Source organism: Hippopotamus amphibius, chromosome 11, assembly GCF_030028045.1.
Source record: "Hippopotamus amphibius kiboko isolate mHipAmp2 chromosome 11, mHipAmp2.hap2, whole genome shotgun sequence".
NCBI lineage: Eukaryota > Metazoa > Chordata > Mammalia > Artiodactyla > Hippopotamidae > Hippopotamus > Hippopotamus amphibius.
In genome coordinates, this window is record NC_080196.1 from 35,655,362 (window position 1) to 35,679,256 (window position 23,895).

Sequence of the window (23,895 nt, forward strand, 5' to 3'; positions counted from 1 at the left end):
ACCCTGTAACTTCCAGCAGGGTAAGGGAACACGAAAAAGGTCAGGAAATTTCTGTCCAGTAACATGGCGGTGGAGGGATACCTGCAAGCTCGGGCTAATGAGGTCTAGGTTTGGCGGGGGTACATATAGATGGAGCACTCATAATTGCAGGGGAGGTGGGCTCTATTTTATAGTCACATTTCCTTCACCATGCTGACCAGCCTTGTCCTTTATTCTCAAGATCCAGGTCTGGTACCCCACTCCAAACCAGGATGGAAACTGAGATTTGGCACAGAGGGGTTTCTATGGCAACAGCACACCATCTGGGACCCTACATCTTTCCTAGGCTCCAGGAAAGACAGCCCAGTGCAGGCCTCTCCTTGGGATCAGATAGGCCATAGGGTGTATTGTGGTGATGTGTGGTTCGGGACATCACTTACTGAACAGGGAAAACTTGCAAAAAGGGGTAGAAACGAAGTGGAACAAAGTTTCCAAATTAAAGGCCAAGTCCCTATACAGGCCTGAGCCCACATAACCGGACTACAAATCCCGGCGTGCCTAGCGGAGCCTCAGGGAGGACTACGCTTCCCAGCAGGCTTCGCGGCAGGCCGGCGCGGGGCGGGGCGGGGCGTGGCCGGGCGGGGCGGGGCCGCGGGGTAGGGTGCTGCCCTCTGCCGGGCGCGACGGGAAGTGGGTGCGGAGTGACAGCAGGAGCCCCGGCGCCCGGCGCGGGGCTCGGTGACAGCGGAGGCGGCGGCCGCCGGGTGGACGTAGGGAGCGGCGGCGGCGCCGACGGCAGAGGGAAGGGCGGACGGGGGCGGGCCTCCTTGGTGGCAGGAGCCGGAGGAACCTGGGAGGGGGCGGCCGGCGCAGCTCTCAGGCCGGACACCTGAACTTGGGACAAGTTGCCGGAGCCGCCGGGCGCAGGCGGCGGACGGATTGACCTTCATAGCTAGGTGAGCGGGCCGGGGGGCAAGGGGTGCGCGGAGGGCCCGGAACCCCCGACCCAGGCTCCCCTGCTCCGATCCCGTGGGTCCCGGAGACAGGTGGGTGGGTGGAGGTGTCGGCTGGAAAGGGGAGCCAGACCGTGTGCGCCGCGCTGCCACCCGCCCCGCTGTCCATCTAGCCCGGGACGCCTGGCGCATGGCCGGGGCGGCGCTGCCCGCGGAGCTTGGGAGCCCCTCCAGCCCCTCCCTTCAGGCCCGGGCCGGGGGGCGGCTTCTATGCGACCTTATGTAACCAGGCGGGAGGGGCCGTGGCGGGCATGGGCCTTCCCGGCCCGGGAGCTGGGAGTCGAAGGAGCGGGAGGCGTGGGAGTGAACTTGCAAGAAGTTTGAGGGCGTGTGGGCCCTGCGCCCACTTCTTCTCCACCGGACGCGGCAGGGGCGGGTGGCACGGGGGAGGGAGCCGGAGGTAGGGGCGGTGTGCGGGGGCCGAGTCCGGCGCGGCCAGGCCCTGCCTGGATGGTCCCGGGGAGTGGGAGGGCCGGAGCGGCGCCACGCCCCGGGGGCCGGGCTGCTGGAGGTGGGGTGGGGTGGAAGTACCATCCCTCCCTCCCTTCCCGTCCCTTCCTCCCCCTCGGTCTCTTGAAGTCGCCCCTGCCCGCGTCCCCCAGTATCCTTGAGCGCAGTCTTTTTCTCCCCCTTGCATAATTCCACGACCTTAGGGAACCCAAACGCTAGAGCTCACCCACCGCACGCCCCCCTTTCTGCCTTCCCTGGAGCTTCCCACCATCCGCTCGCCCCTCGAGTATCCGCCTGCGTCTCGGTCCCGAATCCCGGAAAACAACGCCCCCTTCTCCAGTTTTCCTGAGTCCGCACCGCCCAGCCCCGGGCTGTCGGCCCCCAAGTCAGTGCTCCTTCTCCCCTCCTCCGGGTACCCCGATTCGGCCGCAGAGAGTGCGCTCGCCTCCTCGAAGGGAGCAGGCTGATGTCAGCTCGGCCCCCCCCCCCCCCGCCCCGCCCCGCGGCCCCCTCCAGCCCGGCGTTCTGGCTTCACGCAAGGCTGCCCCGAGCTGCTCAGGGTTGCGCGAGCAGGTTCGCGCCGCAGCCGCCTGGCGCGCCCCAGCCCCGCGCCCATGGGGAGGAAGGGAAGGAGGGGGAGAGGGCGCCCGGGGCGGGGCTCGTCTGCGCGAGCAGACCTCCTTCTCGCTGCGGGCCAGCCCCTCACCGCGGGCTCCTCCGATGCCCCTTTCACTCCTGCCGTCGTCCTCCCGCCGGTCTGTTCTGGGGGATGGTTCTGCGCGAACAGTTTCTGGACTAAACTTTAGCGCTTTGGCTTAGTGTTCTCTGGGGAAGTGTCAGTTAACTGCGGCCCAGCTCCCGCCCCCCACCCTAAGTGAGGGGTGCTTAGTCGAGCAGGCAAGGGGACAAGGCCAGGGACAAGGGGGCATCTCACTTCTGGGATGTGGACTCAGGACCCTGCTGGCTGAGATTCCACCGCCCAAGACCCTGCAGGCACTCTTGGGCAACTGAGGGTGGAGGGGAGGGGAGGGGAGGGGGCGGGTTTCTGGTGTTCTCCAGGGCTGCCAGATGTGGGTGCCCGCAGATCAGATCGCAGTTCTTGGTTCCTTGGCTTGTTCGCTCTGAACCTTCACTCATCCCAGCCTGAGAGACGGCCCCCAGGCCCTGCCCTCAGGGAGATCACCGTCTGAGAGAGACAGCAAGCAAGAGTCAAAGGCAGGCCAGAAGTGGCAGGAGGGGGGAGGGCCGGCTGCCTTGGGAGCCCTGCTTGTTAGTCAGAGGTGTGCTTGTACCATGCCTCAGTTTCCCCAGCCATGGGAAAAATAGCAGTTGCTTTGGACCCCTTCATTCTGCCTGCCTCCTGGCTTCTGACATGAGAGAGTCGGGAACCAGAGTGTAGACGAAGGGCTGTTTAGGGTGACTCTGTGCTCTGCTTGTCTGGGAGAGCAGCCAGTGTTGCTTGCAGTTTACAAGGCCTGTTACAGCTGCAGTGCTATTTTGCCCTCAGTTCAGCTCCCTGAGGTGCAGCCAAAGGGGAACCCAGGTCTCCTGGTTCTGTGTCCCACGGAAGGGGTGCAGGGATTGGGGACATCTCAAGTGAGCACTCAATCCAGGGAGAGCCCCTGGGCTTCTGAGGGCTGATAGCCTGGTAACTCACAGTCAAAGATGGGTAGGAGGATGGGCCAGGGCAGGTAGGAACCCATCCTGGGTTCTGGGATGATGGGGGTATCCCAGTGCTCACCCCCATGGTCAGTGAGGCCTCCCTTTCAGCCTCTCAGCTGGAAAGCAGGTGGGAGAGGCTTCCCACCCCTCAAGCCTGGCTGCCCTTTGAGGGTCTGGCTTCTGGCCCTGATCCTTCCTGGGGCTCTGTTTATGGCTGTAATTGCATCATTAGCCAGAGTTTATAGAGTTACTTAGCACCTGCCCCCACAGGGAGTGGCCTAGCCACCCCCTGGCTTCTGTCTCTTCCTTTTCAAAGTCAACTTGGTTTCTGCCGGCAGCAGGGGTTTCCCCAACCGCAGCTGGCATGAAAGCCAGGTTGGGCCTTTGTCCTAGGGATGGAGGGCAGTCAGCACTTGGGGCCCAGCTTGGGGCTGCCCTGGAGATGACTGTGGAAATTGGGTTGGCCTCCTCTGATACAGAGGGAGGGAGTTCAGGGTTCCAGAGCTGCCAGAAGTGTCCACATCCCGGGATACAGTGGGTGTTTTTGCATATAATGTATGTATCCTCATCTGAAAAGAGGGAGATAAAAATGCACACACTTCACAGGCTGCTGTGAGGAGTCAGGTGTCTGGTACACGGTGAGTCCAAGGTGCTGCTCTGTATGTCAGTGTGGGGTGTGTATGATTAATGGGAGTTTGTGTGTGTGATAATGACATTATAGGTATCTAGGTATATGTATATAGATGAATTGTGTACATGCATGTCTATGTGAGTGTAATGATAACATAATATTAATAGAATATGCATCTATTCTCTTTATGCTCTAACAGAACCATATTGTAACAAAACAGTTATAAACAATAGTTGCCAACATTTATTGTGTACTTACTCTTCAGAATAAGGTAGGAATTAGTATTTTCATCTTATTGATTCAGAGAGGTTAAGCAAGTTGCCTGAAGTCACACGGCCTGGAAGTGGTAGGGATTCTAACCCAGGCCCAGCTGAGTCCAAAATCCATCTTCTCAATCACTTCAGGGTTTCCCAGGAGTTCTCTCTTAGAAGGTGGGGGTGTGGTGGTGCAGGAACCTTCTTTTCCCCATCTGGGGTCTCCTGCTCTGAGCAGGGGTGGGACTTGCTGAAGCCCCTGCCCCGGGACACACCTGTCTCCTGGCTGCTCTTCTGAGCTGCTGACACAGGTGACGAAGGATCCCTGGTAAGAACTCTCCTGCCCGGCCCGGGGAGGAGGTGGGTTCAGACAAGGCTTCCTGGGTCTCCTTGGATACCTCAAACATTTCCTAGCAGTGAAGCCCTCAGTAGGCACTTGTTTAATAAGATGTGGAGAAAAGAACGGGGGACTATTGGGTGAGAAGGGGGCAGCAGCGGAAGTCATGAGAAGACCCCAGGAGGCCCCACGCTGACGGACCGTGTGGCCGTGGCTGCTCCCTGATTGTCTCAGCCTCTGTTTCCGTACCTGTGAACCTAGGTCATCTGTGGGGTCCCCTCCAGTGCGAGCCTTCTACTGATGTTCGGCAAAGGCACTCAGACAGGAGAGGTTTTAGCAAAAGGCGAGGTGTGTGTGGGGAAAGTGAGGGTTTGCCCAAGTCCGCTCCGTAGAGCTTTCGCTAAAGCCTGGCCCCACAGAGCCACTAGCCAGTTTTTCTTGGGACAGAGCCATAGCCACCATGTATGGAGTGCTGGCTAATTGCTCCCTAGAGCATGGGCTCCGGGGCCAGGCTGCCTGGCTTGGAATTCCAGCTCTGCCACTTACTAGCTGTGTGACCCTGGGCAAGCTGCTTAACCGCACTGTGCCTCTGCTTTCACACCTAGAGAGCAAGGAATATAGTAGCACCTACCTCATAGTGCTGCAGGGAGGGCTAAATATGTCGGTGCTCGCTGTATGTACAGGACTTAGAACAGTGCCGTGCTCAAAAAATGTTAAATTAGCATAATTAACTCCTATAACATCTTTATTTCTTTATTTCTCATTTCCAGGTGAGGAAGTAGAGGCATAGAGAGCTCTAGGGGAGAAATAAAGACCTATGGGTTGCCAACAGGCCTCCCCCATAGGTCTAGCATCCTCCACCAAAATGCCTTATATGGGGCTTTGCAGACTCCATAGCCACAGTCCCCACCACTCCCTGTTGTACCACACCCAGCCTGGTCTCCACAATTAACAAGATAGCAGATTCGGCCATGCATGCAGCATCTCTACCACCCCTGCCCTACCCTGCCCCTTGGGACTCCTTGGATAGCATCTGGCCTGGTCACTTACTACTCACTCCTGACCAGAGGCCCTCCCCTGCCCTCCTGCTGCCTGGCCCTCCTGCACTCTGCACCAGAGATACCGATCTCCTTGTCTGCAATGTCACTAGAGGCAGAGTTAAAATCTCAGCCGTAAGGCAGGATCTGGGAGTTACGGTGCCCACAGGAAGTGCTTTGCTGGCTGTGGGGTGGTGGGGCAGTGGAGAAGAGGAGAGGGCAGCCGAGAGGGACAGGAGCAAGAGGCAGAGTCATCGCCAGTTTTCTTTCCTGTCTCTTAAGTGTGGACATAAGGAGGAAGAGAAATGAGGTCTGGTCATCCCCAGCTTGCCCAGCTTCCTGGGGGCCAGGCTGCCTTCTTGGCTCCTGTCCACACATCAGGGTCCCAGAGTCAAATGTGATGCCATGGGATTAATCCAGACATGCCAACAGACTATCCAGAAACCCATGGTCCATGTTCCCTTGTTCCAGCCCTTGTTCATGCTGGTCCCTTCTCCTGGCAAACCCTCCCCTGCTCCCCTCGCTATAGGCAAATCCTCTGTCCATAAAGGCACACCCCTCCAGGAGACCAGGGGAGGGCTCCATTTGACTGCGGCTCTGGCTGGATATTGTAATGACCTGGGGAGCTCTTAAAAAATACTGTTGCACCTGAGTCTTCAGGGAGGGGCTTAGGCATCAATATCTAAAAAAAAAAAAAAAAAAAAAAAGTGCACTGATGATTCTGCTGCCCTGTCCCTAGGACTGTGGTTCTCAAATTTGAGTTGGCATCAGAATCACTTGCAGGATTGTTAAAACACTCCTGGGCCCCACTCTCAGAGTTTCTAATTGAGTAGGTCTGCACATTCCAGTAGGTCTAGTTCGCAGTTCTAACACAGTCTCAGGTGATGCTAACGCTTCTGGTCCTAGGACACCACTTTGATAACCTACTGTTTTGCAGCCACGCAGGCCAGAGCTTTCTGTTTCCTGGGTCACTGATTGCTTTGAGTCTCTTAGGTCTGATTCCTTTTCAAAACCAGGTCCTCAGGGGCAGGGACCACTCTGAGACCATTTGGTGACCCCTAGTCTCTGGTATGCTCAGCCCTCCTCCTGCATCCTGACTCTCTGCCCCTACCTCCCATTAAACTGACCAGTGTCCAGCCTTGGCCCCACCCTCCAGGACAGGTGCTCAGGAAATATTTACCGCTTAAGGCAGGCTGAGATGGACGGCACCAGCCCCGAGAGTCATCAGCACACGGGTCAGGGTCTGAAGCTCCCATAAAAGTGCTCGGAGCCAGGGTAGCATTGCTGGCACCAGTGGGGAGGTGTCCGAAGCAGCCCCTCACTCTGCCGAAGTGAGGCTGTAGAAAGACCCGTCGTGTTATTTTACTTTCCCACCCTGTGGAGGTTATTTGATCGCTGTTTGAATTGTAGTTTTTGGTTAATAATAAAAATGATAAAACCCTCACAAGAAACAGCCATTTCCTTCTCCTTTCCTCACCCGGCCCGAAGACATTGGGATGGCGGGGGGGGGGGGGGGGGGGGGGAGGTCACTGTTGGGAATAGGAATGTCTCCATCATCTTCTAGGGGGTCCCGGGCCTTGAGGGCAGCAGGTAGTCGGGTGACCCTGGAGGGGCCTGTGGGGGTGGAGTCTTCCTTGGAAGCTGGGGGAGTTGGGGGGACACCTTCTGGGAGGTGACAAGAGGTGGTGGCACGTCCTGCAGCCCTACAGGGGGTTGGTGAGATGAGCTGGGAGTCTGAGCCCATCCATCTACAGATGAATGGACTGCTCAAAGGTCACACGCTGCGCACAGGGCTGGCACCTGTCTCGTAGGATGCAGTATCCCCAGTGCCTGGAGAGAGCCTGGTGTGTAGTGGGAGCGGGTGCTCAGTACAGCTTCATGGAGTGAGTGAGTGAGCATGAGCTGGGTTCCAGTTGTGTGCTCAGAAATGAGAACACACAACTGCTTTACCCACGGTCTCTGCCCTGCGGACGCGTCCCCGTCTAACACCCAGGGACTGGTACCCAGGGACTTGTACAAGGAGGAGCTCCCTGCCTCCACCCGCAGTGATCCAGGCCCAGCCCTGCTCTGGTGTGCGGCTCGCAGCTGTCCCTCCCCGCAGAGAATTTGCGGCAGCGCCCCCCCAGTTCTTCCAGTGGGTCTGTGGGGTGGGGCTCTGGTTTGTTTTCTCCTGTTTGCCTAAGGAAGTCACAGCCTGTCCTCCGGCTTGTTTATAATTGGTTTCAACACAGCACCTGCCCCAGCCCCCTACGATCCTGAGGGGTGCAGGCTGGCCAGAAGGTGACACACTATCCTGTCTACTGCCTGCTGCCTCTGTCCCCTCCCTGCCCTGGCCAGGTGTGCTCTCTGCTGCCGCTGCCAGCGCAGCACTGGTTGGCTTTGCGGTGAGCTGGCTGGGGCTGCGGGGCTGGGGGCCTCAGAGGCTGGCTGGTGCTGCCCCCGTATTGTTGAAGGGAGGGGACCGGGACCCAGGGAGCGTGGGGGACCTCTCCAGCATCCATTGGTGTCAGCAGGTATGGACTGACTGGGTGCCTAGCACTGTGCCGGCCCAGCAGGGTGGGTGGGAATAAAGACACAGCTCCTCCCCAGAGCTGACAGCCTGGCAGGGAATTTCAGTAACTGCAGAGGACAGAGAAAGGCAGGGATGTGAGACAGTAGAAAGCTGTGGACGAAATGACCGCAGGTGTATCAATGCCAGGCCCTTTGGTTTGAAGAGCATTCTTCCTTTTTTATTTTTTTAAATTAATTTTTATTGGAGTGTAATTGATTTACAGTGTTGTGTTAGTTTCTGCTGTACAGCAAAGTGAACCAGTTATACATATACATATGTCCTCTCGTTTTTAGAGTCTGTTCCCATATAGGTCATTACAGAGTATTGAGTAGAGTTCCCTGCACTATACAGTAGGTCCTTATTAGTTATCTATTTTATATAGAGTAATGTGTATATGTCAATCCCAATCTTCCAATTTATCCCTCCCTCCCCTGAAGGGCATTCTTCCTTGGTCCCAAGAGAGTTTTTACAGAAGGGCTCTGCCAGAGCTGAGACCTTGGCTCAGTCCTTCTCACCCACTGATCTGCAGAAAGGGCAGCTCTCTTGATCCCTGGGTCTTCTCACCTGGGGGTCACCTCTGCGGGCCCAGGTTCCTCCCCTTCTGGACAGGATCCTTCCTTCCGGGAGGGCTAGAGGCTGCTAAGTGGAGGGGAGGCCACAGGGAGGCTGCTGGCCCCGGAGTCACCCACTTGTCACTGGAAGCCCTGGGCCCTGGGGCATGAGGTGCTAAACTAGGCCCAACAACTCGGGCCTCTTTGGACCTGCCTGTTGCTGAACCCCAAGATTTGGGCTTGAAACTGGGGGCAGTGCATCTGCTCCCCCACCTCCAGCACCCCTCCCTTCCCCCCTCTTTCCTTTGCCCCCCACATCCCCATCCCTCTGACCCTCCATCTAGTTCCACTGCATCTGCAACATCAGCCCTTGATGCAGGTGCGTCTCCCTGTCCTGCTCCATCTTCTTCATCTCATTTTTCTGCTTCCCTCCTTTTATTGGGGGTATATAGAGGATCCAGCCACCCCATGCCCCTGCTCCCCCAGGGCCTTTCCAGAGTGGGCCTCCAAGCTGTGCTGCCGGGGACCCAGAGGAATGGCCCAGGGCAGGGTGAGGTGGGCGTGAGGGAGCCCAGCTTCATGCAACCCCCTGTCCTTGGCCACCAGGGGCATGTGGTGTCTGGGATGCCCGGGAGTGAGTAGTAGATGAAAGGGTCTGTGGTACCCAGGTCCTGTGGGCTGAGGGGCAGCCCGTAGCCTGGACCAGCTGAAGGAGCCCCGCTGCAGACGGCCCTGGGTGTCACTGGCTCCTCCAGACCTGTGACTAACTATAGATTCTCATCCAGTTCGTTTGGCCTCATCATAGTGCTTTTTCAAAGCCAGGTGTGAGAAGAAAATATTAGAACTTCTATTTCTGTGTAGTTATATCTCATCCTTTTCTCCCCCCTTTTATTGTGAAATATAGCGTAATAGCCAAGAAGAGCATAAACCTATATGGATGGTGTAATAAACAATTATAAAAGTGAACCCCCAGGTTAGCACCACGCAGATGAAGAAACAGAGTGTAACCTGCATTCTGAGCTCAGCGGGTCTGCCCCACCTCGGTCAAAAGCCCCTCCCCCAGAGCAAACCACTGTCCTGACTTTTAAGATAATCAGTTCCTTGCTTTCCTTTATCATGTAACTACCTGTACCTGCCTCCTTTAGCAATAGAGTTTCGTTTTGCCTGATTTTGCATTTATACAGCTGGAACGACACCCAACATGTTCTTCTGTCACTGAGATCTGTCAGCATGTTGTCGTGTGTAGCTGTGGTGAGTTCATTTTCACTGCTGTGTAGTATCCACTGTACCAACTCGTTACCATGTTTGTATCCATACCCCCACTCATGGACTTGGGGGTTGCTTTCCTTTTTTGGCTACTGCGAACAATGTTGTAAGAACATCCTGGAATGTGCTTCCTGGTACACGGGTACATATGCTTCTCCAGCGTCTATATAGCCCAGAGCAGAATTGCTAGAGCAGAGGGCATGCAATGCATAGTTCGACTTTAGTAAAAATTGTGTTAAGTGGTTGCATCAATTGACTCCTCACTGGTGACGCCCAAGAGTTCCTATTGCTCTGTGTCCTCACTAACACTTGGTGTTGGTAGACTGTTTCATTCCTGTCCCACTGGTGAGCATGTAACAGTATCTCATCATGGGTGTAATTTATATTTCCCCTCTCGCCTTTTTTATGGGTCTATTTTTGTATGTGTTTGCTCACATGCATGATATATTCATACACTGGTATTTGTAAGCAATTCCTGAGAAGAGAAACTAATATTGGGGCTGCTCAAAATTTTTTACTGACTAGGGTGAGTGATCAAAATAACTGAAAGACCTATTGAAATGTTGAATACCAGGGAGGGAGCTGGTTTGTAGGTTGGGGGTGGGGAGGTTCTTGGGATGAGATTCCCAAGTGACACTGCCTGCCAATGGGGCAGCTCTGCCCAGAGGGTACTGAGCCCATGGAGTACATACCAGCACCGTCAGGCCCTCCCACCTGGCACATCTAGGGCTCCAGCAGATACCCTTCAATTTAGAATTGGCAGGCGCCCAGCTTTAGGGCAGTAGTTCTCTCCGCCTCCCAGGGGACATTTGGCAATGTCTGATGACATTTTTGGTTGTCACAACTCAGGGAATGCTACTGGCATCTTTTGGGTAGAGGCCAGAAATGCTGCTAAAGGTCCTCAAATGCTCAGGATAAGCCCCACAACAAAGTTATCTGGCCCCAAGTGTCAGTCGTGCTGAGGCTGAGAAACTGATCTAGGAAAGGAGCCAGGAACCTGAGATGTGCCATGAACTCATGGAGTGGCCTTAGGGATGTCACTAAATGCTTTGAGCCTCAGTCCCCTCATCGAAAAAGGAGGGTGGCGAGGGTTGCTGCCCCATCCCCTGCATGGGTTGTTGTCAGGACTGGGGAGAGGGTGGCTGTGTAGGCATCTTGGGAAGCATCCCTGCAAAGGGGCCCATGGCCATTGTTTCCAGGGGATGGGGAGGGGGGTGGTTCCCAGCACCGGCCCTCCCCCTCGATGGTGCTCCCCATCCCTCTGTGCACTGAGCTGGAGGTGTCAGGTGATGGCCATGAACCTGGGCCCTGCTATTCCAGGCCTCAGAGGGCTGTGGGGGAACCGCCCTGATGGCCCCTGCCTTCTGATGAGGGCTGCAGAAATGAGGGGCTCTCTGGGGAGCCCTGGGGCCCAGGAAAAACCATTTCTGACTTTGTCCTCAGCTTGGTGGGAGTCCAAGGTTGTGAGGGGTGATAAGAGGTGCTTATCACACTCCTTATCTGAGGCCCCACTGCAAGTCCAGCGGTGAAGGGTGGGAGCCAGCGGTCATCCTTAGGAGCTTTGTACACCCAGGGCAGGCTCTGTGTCCTGCTGGAGTTTGCTATCCCAGGGAAGGCCCAGGACTGGTCCAGAGTCTGAGTCAGAGCTCTCCAGGCCTCTCTGACCTCCCCGTTCTGGGGCTCCCCTCACCCCGTGTGTCTCCTGCCTTCTCCAGGAACCTCTGCCTGCCTAGTCTCCCCTCTACTACACTATCCCGTCCTAAGACACGCGCTGTGAACAGGCCTAGTAAACTCATCCACCCTGAGGTGTAGATGACTAATGACAGCTCAGGGACTGCCAGCCTTTCTTGACATGCAGTATCTACCTACCAAAGATGGGAATCCCTTAGCCACCAGAAAGAGACACGAGTGAAATGTCCAGTGTCTCGGGCTGTTAGAGAAGTGCTTTGAGGGCTAAGGAACCTCCAAAATCGCATGTGTAGCAAGAGCACTTTCCCACAAGTGAGACTCACGTGGTGGCTCAGATCTCCCCAGAGTGTCACAGGACTGGGCTGGGTCTCAGGTCCATTTCAAGGTGGGCCAGCACGAGAGTGTGAAACGGGAGTCTAGAGACCCTGGGCAGGCCGAGGGTTGGGGTCACAGGTGTGTGGTCCGTCAGGAGGGTGGTGCACTGTGGGGCTTCTGGCTAAGGGGGCACGCGTCTCCAGGAGGGGCAGGGAGGAGGATGTGTGGGTTGGGGTCTGGCCCGCACGGGACCCACTAGGATGCCTACAGATGCTCGCACCTCTGTGCCTCTCCATCTCGGTGCAGGGCCACCTTGGCCTGGGGCCCTGTGAGGACAGGCTGGGTGGGTGGGGGGGGGCTGTCAGAGACTCAGTCTGGGGGCAGGGAGGGACACTGCAGGTGGCCTGGAGCCCCGGGTGCCTAAGAGGGGAGCCGGAGCCGGTCGGCGGGTGGAGCTGTGGGTGTGCGAGGCCTTCCGGGCGTGTGGTTCCCTCTTCGCGGTGAGTAATCCTTAGCCTCATCTGCGGCTCCCAGGGGATTGAGCAACTTCCTCTCGGGCCGAGGTGCAGGGGGCTGGGTGAGAAACAGCGCTGGGGAAAATGAGGAAACTGGGGCCGGCGCTGGGGCAGGGGCCCTGCCCTGGGCTCCGGCCCCCCACAGAGCTGAGCACTCCTGGGGGCCTCTTTCCGGGGGGCTGCCCTCCCCCAGGTATGCGGGCATGTGCGCATGTGCGTGTGTGGGGTAGGGGCGGGGTGTCTTTGGGGAGCTGGCCCAGTTGGGGTGAGGTCCCGCGGGCTGCCCTGGCATGCGGGTATCTTTGGAGCAGGGTCAGGGCTGGGGAAGCAGGTGGTGCAGGGGAGGGGCCGGGAGGCTCTGGGGAGAAGGTAAGGGGCGTGATGCAGGAAGTAGGCGTGACATCTCAGGATTGGGAGCAGACACTGCCGGGCCACCTGGGTTCGAATCCTCTCCCTGCCTCTTTTGCAGCTGTGTGATGCTGGTGCCTCAGTTTCCTCTTCTGTAAAATGGAGATGACAGTTAGGTACCCACTGTGTGGGTTCATTCTGAGGATTAAAAGACTTAATTCATAGCACCTGGCACAGGTTAACGTCGTACCTGTATGTGAGCGTATTTGTGTGCAAACAGCAAAACGCCAGGTTCACGGTGCTTATTTCTGACGGGGAGGATTTGAGTGGGGACTGGGGATAATAATAAGAGCTCCTGTTTCCGGGCCTCACTCCACGCCAGACGCTGGGCCAAATGCTTGACCTGTCCCAGCCCCTTGGACCCTCATGCTCACCCTGTGAGGGGGGGTGCTGTCATCACCCCCATTTCACAGATGGGGACGTGGAGGCACAGAGGCGTCGCGTGACTTACCAGGGCAGTGACGTCAGTGAAGAGGACAGCAGAACGGTCTGCCTGAGCCGTAATGGACCCACAGCCCCCATCCCAGCCCCTTCTCTGGGTTTGGCTGGAGGTGGGTGGGGAGGTGGGGAGGACGGAGCAGGGTGTATTGTGAGGGGGATGGGGGCTGGCCTCACCGCCCGTTGGCTCCGGCCAGGAGCCCTGTCTTCTCTTTGTACCGTCTCCAATCACATAGTCAACCCATATAAAGAATGACATTAATATAGGGAACAGCTTTTTCATATTTGGAGGGAGTAGACTTCCTCGGGCAGCGCTCCCTGCCCAGGTGTGGACTTTCAAGAGGAGGTGAAGGCCACTAACCTGGGGTAGGATGAGGCAGGATGGTCATGAATGTGGTTCCACATTCGGGCAGCCCTGGCTTTGACCCCTGCCTGAGCCATTTACTCTGACCTTGTCCTCAGTCTCCTCACATGCAAAATTCCTTACAGTGCCTTGCTCCTGAGTTGACGGTGAGGATGAAATGAGACACCATAATAAAATGCTTAGCACAGGCCTGGCCTGAGTCAGTGTCCGCCAGATGGGTGCTTTTCTTAGGCACCTGTTACACAGAGGGTCGTGTGCCAGGGGCTACGCAGAGATCCTTGGAGGGCCATTCTTTGAACTGTGGATCAGGGCCACTGACTGGACCCTAATCTGACCATGAAATCAGCTTAGTGGGTCTCAATGAAAATGAAATGAAAAGGAAGTAATAAATTAAATGAAAAAGAATGATGGGAAACATCCAAGTGTATTGCATAGTACGGGTAAGCGTTGTTTTGTACAATTTTTTGGAGTTTTAAGTGCATGTGTACACACACTCTGTGTGTGTGTGTGTGTGTGTGTGTGTGTCCTGGGTCAAATGAAATATACTTTTCTGTGAGTCATGGTCAAACTATTTGGGGCCACTGCCTGAGAGATGATCTCCCTCCCGTGCAGTGATGTTTACAGAGCGTCTACTCAGTGTAAGACCCAGCTCCACATGTGGCGGGCTGGGGCCCAGTTCTTAGCAAGGTGGCTGGGTGAGCAGGCCCTGTGGGGGTCAGCAGATGCAGAGGGCAGGGGGTGGTCAGGGAGGACTTCCTGGGTGATGACATACATTGGGTGGGGAGGGTGAGGGGAGGCAGTGCCTGGGTGAGTGCTTGACTTGGGGTCTGGAGGTGGAGAGCCCCCCCAGTGGGGGCTTCCTGTCTGTGGAGGGCTGCAGGGCCAGGCCTGGCCAGAGGTGAGGGTAGGGGTTGTCTCGGGGCCCTGGGTGAGGGCTGTGCACGTTTCCCTGGCTGGGGTGGGGTGGGGTAGAGGAGGACTCGGGTTTACCGATGCTCCCCCCACCCCAAGACTTGTAGGATCTGCAGTGATGGCTGGGACTCAGGGCTCAGACACTCTCCCTCCTCCCCTTGGCCCCTGGGAGCCTCCTGAGTTTTCTCTTCCTTTTTTGCTGCCCCAGCTGGCTCAGGGGGGCCTGGCCTGGCACCTGGCTCTGCCCTGTGCCCTGGTCCAGGAGCCAGAAGCTTTTCTATGACTTAGATCTCTGCCCGGGGTGAGTTGGGGTCCTATCTCTTCATCGGTAAAGTGGGCATACAAATCCCAGAGCCGCCGGCTGTCTGGGTGGCCATGCCCATCTTGTGACCTAACAGGGATGAGCTGGCTGCAGGAAGTGTGGTGAGCTCTGGGTGGGTTGTAACTGTTGTCTCTAAGGCTGGGAGGGCTGGGGCAGATCATGAGGATATCAGCTGCCTGGCTGGAGAGCCCCCCACCTCCCCACCCCGTGATCCGGGGCAAGTGTGGGGCGAGGCCTGTGACCCATGGTGAGCTGGGGATATCCCCAGCTCTGAGGGGAAGGTGGCCCACTAGGGGCCCCAAAGGATGAGACCCAGGTTTGGCCTGGGTCTGGGAAACCCAGCCTCCAGAGCCCCCACCTACATGGGGTAACTGAGGAGCCCCAGCTTGGAGCCCTGTGATGCCAGGTGGAGGGGCTGGGCCCTGGGACTTATTGACAGAGGTCAATTTCCAGGAAGCTGTGGGTGGCTTTGAGCCTGCCAAAACCAGAGCCTGGAGGCTCAGGCGTGAGCTCCCACAGGAGGATGTGGTATTTCATGAGAGGTCATGTATACTGAGCACCTACTGTATGCCAGGCACTGTGCTAAGCACTTTTGTATATTTGCAAATTTAATCTTCACAATAACCTTACGCGCAGGTCTTTTTATCATCCCATTTTATAGGTGAGGAAACTGAGGCTCAGAATGGTGAAATCTCTCTCGCTAGCTGGTGAGTGGCAGAGCTGGGCTGAGGGCACGAGTTCTGGATTCAGGCTGCCAGGGTTGAAATCCAGGCAGCGGCACTTGCCAGCTGTGCGACCTTGGACAAGAGCCTGAACCTCTTCGCCCGTTTGTTTCTTGCTCTGTGAGATGGGTATAACCACAACCTCAAAGTGTTGTTGTGAGAATTACATGAGATTATGGAGGTCAAGTGCTTGGTACTTAGGACACCATCTCTCCTGTCTGTACCAGAGACCCACTGTTTGGCCCTGGGCCCATTCTCTGGTCTCCTTGGGTCCCAGTCTCCTCAGCTGTGCGGCACAGGGTACTGACCCCTTCCCTTCCCTTCTCAACAGTATTGCTGAGGATCCGATGGGATCAAAACCCTGATGGGTCCTGGGGGAGGCCTTCGTAGAACAGAAATGCTAGACTCTTGAGCCCCCAGAGCTACCAGGAATTTTTGAGGGCATGGAGCTAACTGCGGGTCCTGATGGATTTTGTCTGGGCCTGCTTCAAGCTTTCATATTTCCTGCTGGCCCATGGAGGCATTTGAAATGCTGACTCCAGATCTACTCTAGAGTTTCCCAAAGTGTGTTCTGTGATCAAGCAGGTGTGGGAGAGTGTTGAGTTTAAAAAAAAGTAAAATGGGTTTCTTTGCTACAGGACTTGTCAGAGCCTTTAATATGCTGATATTCATTATGTACCTCCAATGCGTGGTTGTGATATACTTCAGGATATTTCAGAGGCTCAGTGTTCAAAGCTCCATTTTCCAGGTGGAGAAACTGAGACCTGGAGTGAAGCCTAGGAAATGATCTTTCCAGATCATGCGGTTATCTCTAACAGAGCTGTGACGAGACCCCAGGGCTCCTGACTCCATGGCCTGTGCTCTGCCCAGGACACTGGCTTCTTTCCCTCCCTTCTGTCTTCTCAGAGAAGAGAGTGGTGCTGCTGCCTTCCTGGAGGCTCCCCACCTTTTTCTGGCCCCTTCCCTCTGCCTCCCAGCAGCATGAGAGGGTGTGCTGTTCCATTGCTGGAAGATGGGGTTGTGCCCAGCATACAGGCTCCTGGGAGATGCTGGTAGGTGGCAATAAGGCTTCATCCCAGCTGAGGGGCTCCTGGCAATTAATTCCGTTTCCTGACCCTCAGTCTCCTCGGCTGTAGAGTGACACTCATCACCTTGTCTCTCACCTGCAGGTACAGGTGTATAAACACGCTCTATTACTCTTCAGTTCATGTCCAGATACCCATGAGTCTAGCAATTCTGATCAGTTCGGGGGGTGATGAGGGAAGAACATGGAAGAAATGAGGGGGCCCCTGCCGTGGGATCTGGCGTGGTTCTGACTCCCAAGGTCCGATGTGCCCCACGTTTGATGTCTTCCCTTTAGTATATTGCTGGCCCTCTCTGGTCCCAGTTAGCCCTGGTTGCCTCGGAAGTGGGCCAGTCTGGCAATGCTAGGGACCCGTTTCACAGGTGATAGGCAGTGGGAGGGGGGCCGGGGGCACGGGGTTAGAGTTGGGAAAGAAACTCAGGTGTCTCGGTGCCTTGAGTGCGGTGGTCTCCAGCATCCTCCTACTGCTTTGACCCCCCCCCCTTCAGGTAGGGAGTGTGCGCGCGGGCGCGCCCACATTTCTGTCCACTCAGCAGTTGGGGTATAAGTATCCCAGGCTCTCTGCTGGCGGTGGGGGGCTCCGACTGACAGGCTGGGGGGTGGGCCAGGCTGGCTGGGGAGGTGGGAGGAGGTGCTGCCTTCCTGGCAGAGTGTCCTCTCCCGGAGGGCTGTTTGCCCAAGTTATTCTTAGCACTGACTCATCATAGAGACTATTTTTAGCCCCGTTTCTAAGTGTTGCCAACATCTGGTGCAGCCAGTGCTGAAGGGAGTGGGGGTGGCAGGGGCGACCCCTTTGGGCATTGCTGGGGACCGGAGCCTCTGGCAGGACAGCACGGACAGAGTCTTCTGCTTCCTGTACCTGCCACCACTTGAAGCCAGGCACGCAGCAGGCGACCTATTCGTGCTTGAATGTTGCCAGCTTGCCCACGACCTCATCCTTCCAGTGCCCGTCTGGGGTGGGGGTGGGGGGTTACCATCCGGCCAGAGGGCATGAGCTGACCGTGCCCATCAGGTGGGCTTCCCCACGTCCATCCCTCAGGGGTTCAGTCGGCCTCTGACCCCTGAAGAGAAAGGCCTCAGCGGAGGAGGGCAGGCCCCAAGGTGGGGCACTTGTGACAGCAGCCCGTGCGGGAGGAGCCAGCAGACGTTACAGGGGAGGAGGGTGCTCGGCGGCGAGGTGTGCAGGCTCAAGTCCCAGCCTTGCTCCTTCCCAGCTGTGTGACCTTGGGCAAGTCATCAACCTCTCTGTTCCTCAGTGTCCTCCTCTGTGAGGTAGGGGTGGGAGTAGAGTGTCGTAAGGATTAAGTAAAATAATAATGTACGAAGTGTCTACCTAGTAAGTGCTGGATAGCAGGGAGCTGGTGGCATCGTCATCCTTGCTGTTGTTCTCGTGACTAGTGAGGAGCCCTGTGTGTGCCGTGAGCTGCGGACGCGGCGTCGTGGCTGTTCTCCGAGTGAGGTGAAGCTTGGGATGGGGCCCAGTGGGAGTGGTTGTGCCGAAGCATCACGATGGGGCGATTTCTGCCAGGCTGCCCCGAGGGGTCGAGGACGCACAGGTGGGTTGGAATGTGGGCTTTGCCCTTCACAGCTTGGGCGAGTCACTTACCTTTTCTGAACGTCCCTGTCTTGACCTACGTGACGAAGATACGCAGGCCATAGAGTTATTGTGGGAAACAAAGCTTTCGATGTCCTTGGAGCATTTTGCTCAGTGCTGGGCGCACAGTAGGACCTGAATTCATGTGACTTTCTTTCCTTTTTTTTTTTTTTTTTTTTTGCTGTGTCCCTTTCCCGTGTGAGGGATGGGGTACCCTGGGGGTTGTGGAGGAGACCTTGGTGTGGAGGTTTGGAGCACAGGGGCTGGGGTCCTAGCTCTCCGTGAACTGTGTGGTCCACACACACGTAGGTTCTCCTGGGCTTCTGAAACACAGAGAGGCCAGAGAAAACTCTGGTTTTCAGACTCCTTCTCAGAACCCCTGGGGGTGCCTTGGGGAAGGACTAGGAGCACAGGGTGGCGGGGGCCCCCAGTCGGAGGCCAGGCGCTCTGGCCCTTCTCGCTTCCCACAAAGCTGCTTCATCCTCATGTTTTCCTATCAAGGATGCAGGAAAATTTTGTCTGCAAATGGGGTTCTGCTGTTGAGAACAGCCTGGGAGTCTCTGGTAGGTGACTTCCCCGGCTCCTTGCCGTCTGACGTCCGTGCCCACCGACTTGGCACTGACTCTGGGAGATGACCTGTGCCGTGCGCACGGATGCCCAGAGGGTGCTGGTGCGCCCCGTGGGGCGTGGGGGCAGGGAGGGGGCTGCCGGGCTGCTCCTCGGGGTAGAGGTTCGAGTGCTACCCCAGCCTCGCTGACTGTGGGACGTGGCTGCCCTGGAGACATACTCAGCCCCACGAGCAAAATCTCACAGGAAGGAGAGAAGGCTGAGACTGGGCAGAAAGACCCCTGACGCAGCGCAGGTACCTTTGTAGTAAACGCTTAAGAAATATTTGAAGGGAATGAATGAAGTGGCACCAGCACGGCCTCCCAGGACAGTGGCGCCTCTGGGGGGGGCAGATCCCCCCTCTTCCTCTTCCTCCTCGCCCTTCACACCCCCTTCCCTTTCTTCTGCTTTGCTTGCCCAGCCATAAGCAACTCCGGCCCGGGGGGCAGGGTCAGTCTTGCTCATAAACTCGAACAAAGACACTTCCCCAACCTGAGCCTCAGTTTGTTCATTGGTGAAATGGGGATGATGGGCTCGGCTTGGGAGGCCCTGCAGGTGCCGGGACCTCAGTTCTCAGGGCAGGTCACAGGTTCCGAGGTGAGGATGGGGGAGCCGTGGGGCCTCCAGGGTGTGATGTGCCTGGGCCGTGGCTCAGGTGGGGAGGTGGGGGCCCGTGGGTGTGAGAGGAAGGGTGGGCATCTGACCGTGTCCACTGGGCCGGGGCCACCGCCGTGACTCTTGTGTGTGACCCTCTGCGCGTGTGGGCGGCCGCCCACAGGGACACACTTGTGTCGTTATGACTGGGTGTGAGAGGGTGCGTGGATCCAGCCGGCCAGGGAGCACGGGCAGTTATCTCCTGCTGCTGCGGGCCCTGAGGAGAGTGGGAAGTCACTCATGCAAAGGGTCCCTCCCCAGGGGGTGCGGACGGCGGTCCATGCCTGCCGCTCCAGGAGTCAGTGCGCCCCCAAGCCGGCACAGCTAAGCCCCGGCACCAGAGGATGTGGCCTGCAGAGGCCCAGCCTGAGGAGCCATGGTCAGCAGCCCACACTAGCGGAGTGGTTTTCCAGCCGCAGAAGACCCGCAGGGAGGGGCGAGGAGGGGCTCCACCTGCCCACTGTCTCCCCGGCTCCGGCCATCCTGGCTGTAGCCACTGCCGGTGACTCATTCCCCTGGGGACTGAGCAGCTCCTCTCCTGGGGCACCAGGGCCCTGGCCTCAGCAAGCCGGGGAGGGCGGAGTGAGGCCTTCCATGTGGGGAGCGGTCACGGCAGACCTCTGTCTGTCTTCTGGCCTCTGCAGACTTCACCTTCCCTTCGCCGCAGCCCCAAGTTACATAATAGGTCCCAAATGCCGCAGAAGGACGCGGCCCAGCCTGGCAGCTGGACTCAGGAGTCCCTATTCCCAGCGCCCGTCACCAGGCACGTCCCCGTTCCAGTGCCCAGGCTCGGTAGGGGCGTGCGTGGTGACTGCCCCCACCCCCACCCGGGGGTGGGGGGCTGGGCAGCCCGGGAGGGGGTGGGGAGGCTCTCTCCAGGGAAGTGAATTCTTGGCCTGACCCCAGATGCCGGCCTGCCCAGCTCTGCTCCGGGGTAACGCTGGGTGCACACACAGCCCCATTGTACGCCTGGGCCCTGTGCCCGCCATGGGCCTGGCACCGGCTCCATCAACAGCAGCGGCTCGGTCAGCTCCTCAGCACCCCTGCCAGGGCCCGAGCCACCGGCCCAGGGAGGAGGGCGGGGGAGGGCGGGTGGTTAGGCTGTGAGTGAGGGTGTCCTGAGCGGAGGGCCTGGGACCGTGAAGATGCTTGAGGAGCCAAGTGCATGCTTTTCTTTCTCTCATCAACTGCGGATACAGGGGCAGGGAGCACTGTTCCCCATTCACATGAGGAAACCGAGGCATCGAGCGGAGCTCCGGATAGGCTGCAGTCACTTGCTGCAGGGCACACAGCCAGCAAGGGATGGAGCTGGGGTTTGAACTCAGGCAGCCGTGGTGCAGAGGCTGCTCTGCACCACTTGCCGTGCTGCACACCAACCTCCAGGTGAGGGCTCAGGGAAAGGCAGGGCTCCTTCTTTCCCCAGCCCAACTTTGAGGAGCTAGGCAGGCTACTTTCTGGAAACTACACGTCCCAGGGTGGGAGGGGACCCCGGAACAGTAGGGCCTGGAGTCGTGTGCTTGTGAGAAGCGTGAAGGATGATAGTGGTGGCTGGACAGGCAGAGCAAGTCTCCAGAGTTGGCTCTGTGCCTCAGTTTCCCTGCTGCACTGGCACTGAGTGTCCCCTGTGCTTCTCGGCAGGACATAGGAATGTCGAGGTGAGGTGTGGCCGGGGCTGGGACCTGGACCCTCACCCCCTTTTCCTGTGTTCCATAGGCTGGCCGGGAAGTTCCCCTTCCCCAACCTAGACCAAGGCCTCCTGTTGCTTCTATTCTGAGAGTCTGTCCTAAGGTGCCCCATCTCCTCAGGTTTCCCAGCCTGGAGGGGCCTCTGAGGCCAGAGAGCCTGCCCAGGGGACAGCCCAGCTCTAGGCTATGAGGGGATGCCATCTCTGCTTGGCACCCAGGCTCCTCAGGCCAGGCTGGAGGGTACCCAGAATCAGCTCCTATGGGGCTCAACTTATCCTCTCACGAGCCCCAACCCCATGGGTTTGGACAGAGCGGAAGCTCCTCCCTTCTTTGCGGCCCACCCTCCTTGTCCTGTGTCTGTCCCTGGCACAAGGCCTGGCTCCCCTTTGGTGCCACCTCAGCCCTCACAGCAAATGGAGAGGGCACCCCGCAGGGGCCACAGGTTGTGCAATGCCCGGGCTGGGCCTTGGGGACAGGTGGGGAAGAGGGAGGCTGGAAGGGGACACCAGCTCCCTTCTCACCCTGCCCTGGAGCCTCGTCTGCTTCCCCAGTCTGCTCGGGCTCAGCTTTCTCCGATTATGCTGTCCCCACAAACAGCCAGCTATCTTCATCCAAGGCCACAGGAGGGGAGGGCATGTCAAGCCCAGAAGGGCCATGTTTGAGTGCCTTCTCCCTGGGGAGATGCCAAAAAGAGAAAACCTGGGGATGGCCCTCAGGGAGCTTCTACTACAGCTGAGAAAACTAGACAGTAACTTCTCTGTGCCTCAACTGCTCATTTGTAAAATGGGTACACTGATATTTCCTACTTTCCAGTGTTGTTGAGAAGGGCAAGTGAATTGACACGATAAAGCCCTTAGGAACAGTTCCTGACAAATGATAAGTTCTCAGTTCAGATTTATTGGTAGTAGTCATAGTGGAAGCAGCCATTGTAGTAGAAGAAGTACAATATATGATATCAGGTAATGCTGTTTTTTCCAAACTAGAGTGTGAGTACTGGTGAGGACAGGGACCATCTTATTCATCTCTGTATCTTGGCATCAGACACAGAGCCTGGCTTGCAGCAGATAAAGCAGTGGTTTTCCAAATGGTGATCAGAGGAGGGCGAAGTCAGGGTGGGCTGCCTGGAAGAGGTGGCCCTGGAGCAGGGCTTCCAGAGATGCACGGGCATTAGACAATCTGTGGAAGGAATATGGGGCAGGGGGAACATCTGGAGGCCTGAACTGTGTTGGGGAGAAAGTGAGGAGGCCCTCTTAACTGAGCCTAAGACTTGGTTAGGGCAGGGCAATCCTGGATGCCTTGAAGGCCCGCCTAAGGAGTTTGGACTTTATCTGGTGGACAGTGGGGAGCCACTGGGGGTGATGGAGCAGGGTGATGACCTTTCTTTGTTGCTCAGTCCATTTTGTTTCTGCTCCCTTGTTCTCTCAGGGCTGTTTCCACTTTTCCAAAGACAAGAAACCCTCTCTCTGCTCTTCCGTCCCTTCTCCCCGATCCCTACTCACCCCTAGCCCACCTAGCCACACTCCGTTCTTGGCCTTCTCTGCTCAGCTGTCCTGGCCTGCTCCCCTGCCTGCTCTTTTTTGTCATCGCCTTCCTCTCCCTGGCCCAGACCTACCTTCCCTGGGGTTGGGATTGGCTAGATTTGGACTTGAGGGAAGAGGGATACGGGCATGGTGCGACCACATGGTGAGAACCCGTGGTGACTGAGCCAGGAGGACACCTTCTGTTCTGACCAAGCCCGCTGCCCCCTTCAGGAAGTGACCTCCCCCACACCAGTAATGTGGCTAAGGCTCATTAGGAGGCTCTTACTTTGCATTTGTCAACCTGATAAATGGAGATACAGATTTCTCTAACAGAAAAATTAGAGAGCGATGGGCCTTCATTTTCTCATTTTTAAATTTAGCCTAAAAGGATATTGAACCAGGTGGGAATCAGACTGCAGAAAACCACTGTGTCTCTTCTGTCTCCTTTCAAACATTCAGACATCTATCTATCCATTTTATACATCCATCCATCCACCCATCCATCCATCACTTTATGTATTATATCCATCCATGCATCCATCTGTCCATCATATCCAGCCATCTATCCATCACTTAATTCAGTATATCCATCCATGCATCCGTTATATCCATGCATCCATCCATGCATCTACAAAATATTTACTGAGCACCAAATTAGATGCTTTCCATTGAATCCTTACAGAAACTCTCCAAGATGGACATTATCCTCATTTTGCACATGAGGGTACTAGGATCCTGTGAAGTTAAGTAAGTTGCTGAAGGTCACACAGCCAGTAAACGACAGATCTGGGATTCAGCACTACCTGATTCAAAACACACGCTTGTAGTGTGGGATCAAATGGCCTCCCTGGGTGTCTCCAGTGCCTTGTTCTGAGCGTGGAACCTAACAGCTTTGCTGTTGAATGAACGGACGGGCACTCTCAGGTTCTGGAATGCCGGAGCTCTGCAGTTGTATCCTAGGAGCAGCCCAGGGGTGGGAGGCAACGCTGGGCTTCCAGTCATATTGGCATTTGCTACCAGTAACCTAATGTTGCCCTTGCAGTTGAGGCTTCCTGTCCTTGTGTTTTTCTCTTCATCAGGCTGACTCTGCTTCTGAGGGCTCTCTTGTCATCCACAGGGAGGAAAGTTCTAGGTACATGTTTGGCCACTGCCTCCAGCTCCACCAGTCTCCCCCGGCGACTGGGCTCTTGCGCGCCTGCCTCTCAGCTTCTCCATAAGATGTCCAGCCCCCATTGTACTCTGGCCCTTTTATTGGCCTTTCTATCCAAGCTATAGAGTTAGCTGCATGAGTTCAGGTTAAAACTGCCTCCTTGGGCCCCATTGGCTGAGACAGGGC

General features: G+C 56.8%; 1 protein-coding gene across 3 annotated transcripts in view; it reads left to right on the plus strand.

Moving 5' to 3' along the window:
- Positions 1-686: 686 nt before the first annotated feature.
- Positions 687-23,895, plus strand: part of TFEB (transcription factor EB) — a 45,343-nt gene continuing 22,134 nt past the window's right edge. The window contains exons 1-2 of one of the 3 annotated variants that reach the window (XM_057700252.1): positions 687-935; positions 15,356-15,401. The gene's annotated coding sequence lies outside the window, so the exon portion shown is untranslated. Of the gene's footprint in view, positions 936-12,319; positions 12,444-15,355; positions 15,402-23,895 lie in introns of those variants that run through there. The other 2 variants (XM_057700251.1, XM_057700253.1) reach the window with 2 other exon arrangements.